Here is an 8,011-nt window from a genome sequence, read left to right on the forward strand (position 1 = left end):
CATAACAATTTAACATCTCATTTAAGTATAATAACAATGAATTAATTACATTTAACAAGATCGTTAACTTAAAGGTTTCAAAACAACACTTACATGTAACGACTAACGATGACTTAACGACTCAGTTAAAATGTATATACATATAGTGTATTTAGATGTATTAGTACACTTTTGAAAGACTTCAAGACACATATCAAAGTACTTCTACTTAACAAAAATGCTTACAATTACATCATCATTCATTTTCATCAACAATTCTACTTATATGCAACCGTATTCGTACTCGTACAATACCCAGCTCCTAGATGTACACACTATTGGTATATACACATAAAAATCTGCTCCTTAGCAGCCTTAAATGATTAAGGAACATGTGGAACCAACCATTCGTCAACTAGCATGAATTATTTAGTTAGAAAACAAACTTAAGAATCTTTTCTTTCTTTATAATGAGTAAAACCGTTTTTATGATTTCACCTCATTTTTTCATTCCATTTTCTCATACTTACACTCCAAATTCTCTCTCAAAATACTCCTAACATCATACTTGATCATCTCCAAGCATTTTCACCATCTTTTATTTTCAATTACATGCTTTAATCATCATAAAAACAACCATTCAAGAACACTTCAATAAATCTTTCAAACTTGCTAGATTACTTCCAAGCTTTCAAATCCATTCCAAGTAATCATCTAAGATCAAGAAACCTTTGTTATTTACAGTAGGTTATCTTTCTTATTCAAGGTAATATTCATATTCAAACTTTGATTCGATTTTTATAACTATAAACTATCTTAATTCGAGTAAAAATCTTACTTGAACTTGTTTTTGTGTCATGATCCTACTTCAAGAACTTTCAAGCCATCCAAGATCCTTTGAATCTAGATCATTTCTTGTCACTTCCAGTAGGTTTACCTACTAAACTTAAGGTAGTAATGATGTTCATAATATCATTCGATTCATATATATATATAACTATATTATTCGAAGATTTAAACTTGTAATCACTAGAACATAGTTTAGTATATTCTAAACTTGTTGCAAACAAAGTTAATCCTCCTAACTAAACTTTTAAAATCAAATAAACACATTTTCTATATCTATATGATATGCTAACTTAATGATTTAAAACTTGTAAACACGAAGAACACCGTGAAACCGGATATACGCCGTCGTAGTAGAACCGGGGGCTGTTTTGGTTTGGATAATTAAAAACTATGATAAACTTTGATTTAAAAGCTATTCTTCTGAGAAAATGATTTTTCTTATGAACATGATACTATATCCAAAAATCATGGTTAAACTCTAAGTGGAAGTATGTTTTCCAAAATGGTCATCTAGACGTCGTTCTTTCGACTGAAATGACTACCTTTACAAAAACGACTTGTAATATGTATTTCTGACTATAAACTTATACTTTTTATATTTAGATTCATAAACTTAAGTTCAATATGAAACCATAGCAACTTGAATCACTCAAAACGGATTTAAAACAAAGAAGTTATGGGTAAAACAAGATTGGATAATTTTGCTTGCTGTAGCTACGTGAAATTTGTATCAAATCTATACAAATCATAACTTAACCAACTTATATTGTATTATACATGTATCCTAACATATATTATGTAATCTTGGGATACCATAGACACGTATATAATGTTTTGACATATCATATCGACCCATCTATATATGTTATTTGGAAAAACCATAGACACTCTATATGCAGTAATGTTTGAGTTAGCTATACTGGGTTGAGGTTGATTCCAAAATAATATATATACTTTGAGTTGTGATCGAGTCTGAGACTTGTAGACACTGGGTCGTGGATTGATTCGAGATAATATGTATATTGATTTATTTCTGTACATCTAACTGTGGACAACTAGTTGTAGGTTACTAACAAGGACTGCTGACTTAATAAACTTAAATCGTTAAAATGTAATAAAAATGTTGTGAATGTATTTTGATCATAATTTGATGTATATGTACATATTTGTTATAGGTTCGTGATCGATCCGTGGCCAAGTCTTAAATTTCCGACGAAGTAAAAATCTGTGAAAGTGAGTTATAGTTCCACTTTTAAAATCTAATATTTTTGGGATGAGAATACATGCAGCTTTATAAATGTTTTACAAAATAGACACAAGTACACGAAACTACATTCTATGGTTGGATTATTAAACCGAATATTTTCCCTTCAAGTCTGGTAGCCTAAGAATTAGGGAAATGGCCCCTAATTGACGCGAATCCTAAAGATAGATCTATTGGGCCTAACAACCCCCATTCAAGTTATGAATGGCTTTAGTACTTCGATTTATATGGTGTGATGCCCCGTACAAAACCATCGTGTACGAATCATCAATAACAGGATCATTACAAGGTTAAGTACTATATGCTGTAATAAAAGGAGTTGCATTCACGATAGAAAGATGACGTCATAATCGACATCAAATGTTTTACACCAACAGTATGCTTCTACGAATAGCAAGCATGAATAAATGTATGTGACCCTTAGGTCGTTACAAAACATAGTTTCAAATGTATTAAAGTTTGAATGCAAGATAAACAGTTCATGCAGTGATAACACTAGAGCAGCGGGTGTCTACGACAAGACTAGCACGAAAGCGGAAGCAAATAACCTTAAGCACCTGAGAAAAACATGCTTAAAAACGTCAACACAAAGGTTGGTGAGCTATAGTTTAAGTATAACAGTATGTAAGGTAGGCCACGAGATTTCAGTGCTACAAAGAGCGTTTCAAAACAATATGATAAAGTGTATGTTAACCGTGGGTACTTGGTAACTAACTTAACGTTTATACCCCCTGAAAGTACACTTGGAAAGTGCGTATGTCTACGAAGTATTAAACACTCGTTAAATGCTAGCGCGACTAGCCCGAGTGGGGATGTCAAACCCTATGGATCCATATCTAAGATTCGCGTTCACGGTTCAAAAACCAATGATTAAACGTTACCGAGCTAAAGGGAATGTTTCTGCCGTTGTATAACCCACACATATATAAGTTTAAGTACTCGTGCCTAGTATGTAAAACATAAAATCCGCATGTATTCTCAGTTCCCAAAATAAGTTAAAGTAAAAAGGGAATGCTATAACTCACAATGATAAAGTAGCGGTAAAGTATGACTCGGAAAGTAAGCAAGTAATGAAGTTTGTCCAAACGGGTCCTCAACCTAAGTCAAATAGTACTAAGTTAGTAAATTGTCCGAATAGGTTTAAAAGTATGTAAATAAGGTCTTAAGGGTCATCATCATTCATCATCAACAAAAAGGCGTAAAGTAAGTTTCGTTTATGAAAGTAGTTTAAAACAAAGGCTGAGTTCGGTCAGTCACCACGGCCTCTATACCTACTGAAATAAGGTGAGACCAGTGGCCATGGCTCCGTATATGAGTCCTTTAGTTGTGGTAAAAATTACAGAAGCAAACTCGTCTTCGTTTGACCGTGGCGACGGTCTAAGTGCGAGTAGGTCAGAATTTTCAGCACAACGTTAAATGGACATAGTGACGATCGGAGGGCCATAAATCGTAAACCGTAACTCGGATTAAGACGAGTCCTATATTAAAAGTTATCTAATCGAACAGAGATATCTGAAAATCATAATTACAGTAGCCCAGGTTATACGGGTCAGACATAGAAACAGTAGAACAGTAGGGTCAGTAGGTTCCGGTGGTTCTTGGTGCTCGATGCTTATCATGGTTCTCATCCTTGATGCATATAGCTTCAAGTGTACAACTCTTGATGTGTTTGCATCATCTTAACCAAGGTTTCACCATCATAACACTTGTGCAAGTCCAAGACATGTAGCACAACTCACTTAAGAGTTGTATGAAGTTTGATGAACCAAAGTTACATCAAGGTCTTAGATCTAACACTTACATGAACTTTAAAACTAATATTTAAGTTACAAACTTGAAGATAACTTATGAAATCAAGATCTTAAGTTGTAGAACATAGTTCTTAGTTTGATCTTGAAGATCCACGACTCAAAAGTCTAGATCTATGTCATACCCCCAAAAAGGGCCGGGGAAGATATGACATCACAATATCACAACACAAGTATGTATAAACGAGAACGACTCTATATGAGACGTTTTAATTGATTACCAATGTAATAAAGCAGCGCAAAGTGTTATGTCATTACAATAAATGTTTTAATGCAATAATATGAATATATATATGCGGACTCCAAAAGCAGCAAAGTCTAAAAAGCATATAATCTTTAGCAATCTTCACCTGAGACAAAACATGCTTAAAGTGTCAACCAAAATGGTTGAGTGAACAACATAGGTTTAATAATTATAACAAGTTTTTAGACCACAAGATTTAGTTAGGGTTGACTGATATAAAATCAATCAATAGAATGAAGTTTGTTTATTAATATAATGAATATATTAACAGTGACCGACAAAGTTTGTTTATTAATATAATGAATATAGTAACAGTGATCGATAAAGTTTGTTTATTAATATAATGAATATATTAACAGTGATCGATAAAGTTTGTTTATTAATATAATGAATATATTAACAGTGACCGTTATAGTATGTTTATTAATATAATGAATATATTAATAGTGACCGTTATTGTCAACAGACAAAGTATGTTTACTAATATAACGAATTATATTAGCAGTGACCATTATTGTTAACAAACAACATGTATATAGTTAACATTTGAGTACTTGTGTCTAATCATAAAACAGTTTAAAAACAAGCATGTGTCTCACCCCAAAGTTTATAAAACAGTTAAGAAATAGTAAAAAGAGGGGCTAGAAGTTCACCTTAACAGCAGATAGATATTCCACGCAAGATATATGATCGGAGTGTGTAATCAGGGATCTCAACCTAGAGATATAATGTTCGATTAGGTAATGTCTAATAGACATAAAGTTTGTTTATTAATATAGTAAACTATATTTCGAGAAAGTTATATTCATATGAGTGATAATATAATTAGTGTTTATTAAGTGTTACTATATAATTTAGTGTACATATTATACTAATAATAGTATTATTAGTTACATTAATTATTCAACTATTGAGTAAGTTATCATTATGTGTTACATATATAATTTTATCTATGTGATACAATACATTACATATATATTCTTTATTCATTACACATGTATTTATTTTTAACTATATGATACATATGTGTTAATAAGTGTAGGTGTTACATATATAGTAGTGTAAGATGGTACATAAACATATACTTGTTACTTCTTGTTATAATTAGGTTTACTAACTTTTGTATCTTGCATAATGAACTTTCATACATACATTCACACGTATATATACATACTTATATACACATACATATACACGTATGCATATATTCACATATATACACACACACATATACTTACAGTGTATACTTGCACATACGTACGTATGCATGCATGCATGCACGTACACCATGATCATAACTATGTTACGAAACCACAATCATAACCTAATTCTTTTGATCACAATCTTTATAACTTAACATAAAATCATAGGTTTTTAACTTAATAACTAGTAGTCTTTCTAGCCAATATCAATTTATAATCTCTAACTATCTTTTCTAACTAATTAACCACCTTTCACATAAAATCATAACCTTTATTATTATTACTAATCAACTTTAATTAACCTACTTAACCTTTTAATCACAACATCATTAACCATATTCCTACATAAAATCATAAATCTTTAACCTTATTAATATTTCATGATCATACCTAAATCAACCTAGTATCTTATTAACATAAAATCATATCTTTATATCTTAATAACTAATCATCCTTTTTAGCCAAAATCAATTTATAACCTAAACTTTCCACATTAACTCATAATCATGATATTAACAATTACTTGATCAATCCTTTTCGACAATTCATAAATCTTTATTATCTTTAAAACCCAATTATTATTCATACATACTAGTTATCACATAAAATCATAACTAATTATAATACTTGATCCAATTTTTAACCTTTAACATCATCATTAATCTTTATCTAATTTAACATATACTTATTAATACTTAACCAAAATCATACTTCATATTCATAATCTTATCAACTTTTAACACATAAAATCATAAGCTTAATCTTAATACATATATTTATTATCCAATAGCTTTAAGTAGGATTTAACTAGGAATTAGAACTACCTCAAGAAGAATGAAATCAAGATGTTGTGATGGTTATGGCACGTCCAGAAAAACAGAAACAAGCAGCAACAACAGCAGGTAATCTCGACCCACTTGGAGTCTTTTGGGTCAGGTTAAACTCAACAGAAACAGCAACAGGTAGCAGCAAGTTTAGCAAGAAATTCCCGATTGTTTTGGACTGAACAGATGGCGATTTACAGTAGAACTGGAGCAGGAAACAGGAAAGTTTGCAGCAGATTCTTGGTGATCGAATGAAAACTGAATAGAGGTGGGTTTTGTGGAGGTTGTTTGTCGACTGAATTATGGAGGGATAGCAGAATAGAAAGTCGACAGATAGCTGGATATCATTCGACTAATTTGCAGGGTTTATTATGGTGATTCTCCTGAAAATTACGATGGCCTTTATATAGATAGAGTGAGTTTCCTAATTGATCTCAAGTTAATGGTAATCCAAGACTAATTTGAGTTATACTACAAGAATAATTTGAGTTATACTAGGATAAGAAACTTATGGATCAAGTCTAATTCCCTTAATCAAAACTATACAGCCGATATACCTGATTCATATGATCTTATTTATTTATTTATTTTACGGCTATTTACTTATATTTATGTATTATATATATTTTTCGACATTTATTAATTGATTTATGTATTTTATATTTATTATTATTATTATTATTATTATTATTATTATTATTATTATTATTATTATTATTATTATTATTATTATTATTATTATTATTATTATTATTGAAATTACATTTACTAAAAACATTTTGTTTAATTATTAGTCCCTAACCTTAATAAATTTTTATTTGGTTCCAATTAGGTTACTAGTTTTTAATAGTTATAAGTTGTCACATTTAATATTAATACACATAGTTTATATTATTTATTAAGCACTAGGGTTAGGGTTCATTATTTAATATTTAATGGTATTTGGGTTTTATATCATATTAGGGTTTTTAATAATAATTACGATCATTTAATGAAAGTATAAATGTTCGTTTGTCGAAATGGATAACAACCCTAATGATGATGCACAGAATATGACATTGAAACCCTAAGGACAACTTGGTGAATTCGGAAGGGAAAAATGAGGGTTGTTATAGTACCTCCCCATTAATTTAAACTTCGTCCCGAAGTTTCAGGAAGACTTCTCGAATGCATCAGCGAGTGAGAATAGATGTGGGTAGTTTCGTTTCATCTGGTCTTCACGTTCCCAGGTATACTCGGGGCCTCTTCGTGAATTCCAACAGATCTTAACAACATAAGTAACGCCTTGTTTCAAATGTTTAACCTCACAATCCAGAATTTCTATAGGTTTTTTGATGAAATACAATTAATGCGAAGATCATTCAAGGGAATAACGAGTATGTTGTCATCAAGACACTTTTTAAGATTCGAGATGGGAAATGGATGAACTTTATTTAACAGGAAGTGTTGACTAAAAATTATCATTCGGTCATCGTTTTGTTAAAGCAAAGTCTACACTTAATTAAAGTGGGGACCTACTTGAACGAGAGTGGATACTGTATGAAATTTCAGCTAAAGAGCCTAGGTGATTAGAATATCTAGTCCTATGGACTTCATCCATGACTAGTTCTTGAAAAATTTCTGAATAGCGGTGATTTATAGGATCGACATGTATTCCTTCATTATTAACTACATGTCCTAGGAATTGTACGATTTGTAGCCAAAGTTCACACTTGGAAAACATGGCATACATTTGTTTGTTCTTTAAGAGCTCTAGAATAAATCGCAGAGGTTGCTCATGCTCTCTCTCACTCTTGGAATAGATTAAGATGTCATCAATGAAGACTATCACGAATTTATCA

The sequence above is a fragment of the Rutidosis leptorrhynchoides genome, chromosome 3, assembly GCF_046630445.1.
Source record: "Rutidosis leptorrhynchoides isolate AG116_Rl617_1_P2 chromosome 3, CSIRO_AGI_Rlap_v1, whole genome shotgun sequence".
Taxonomy (NCBI): Eukaryota; Viridiplantae; Streptophyta; class Magnoliopsida; order Asterales; family Asteraceae; genus Rutidosis; species Rutidosis leptorrhynchoides.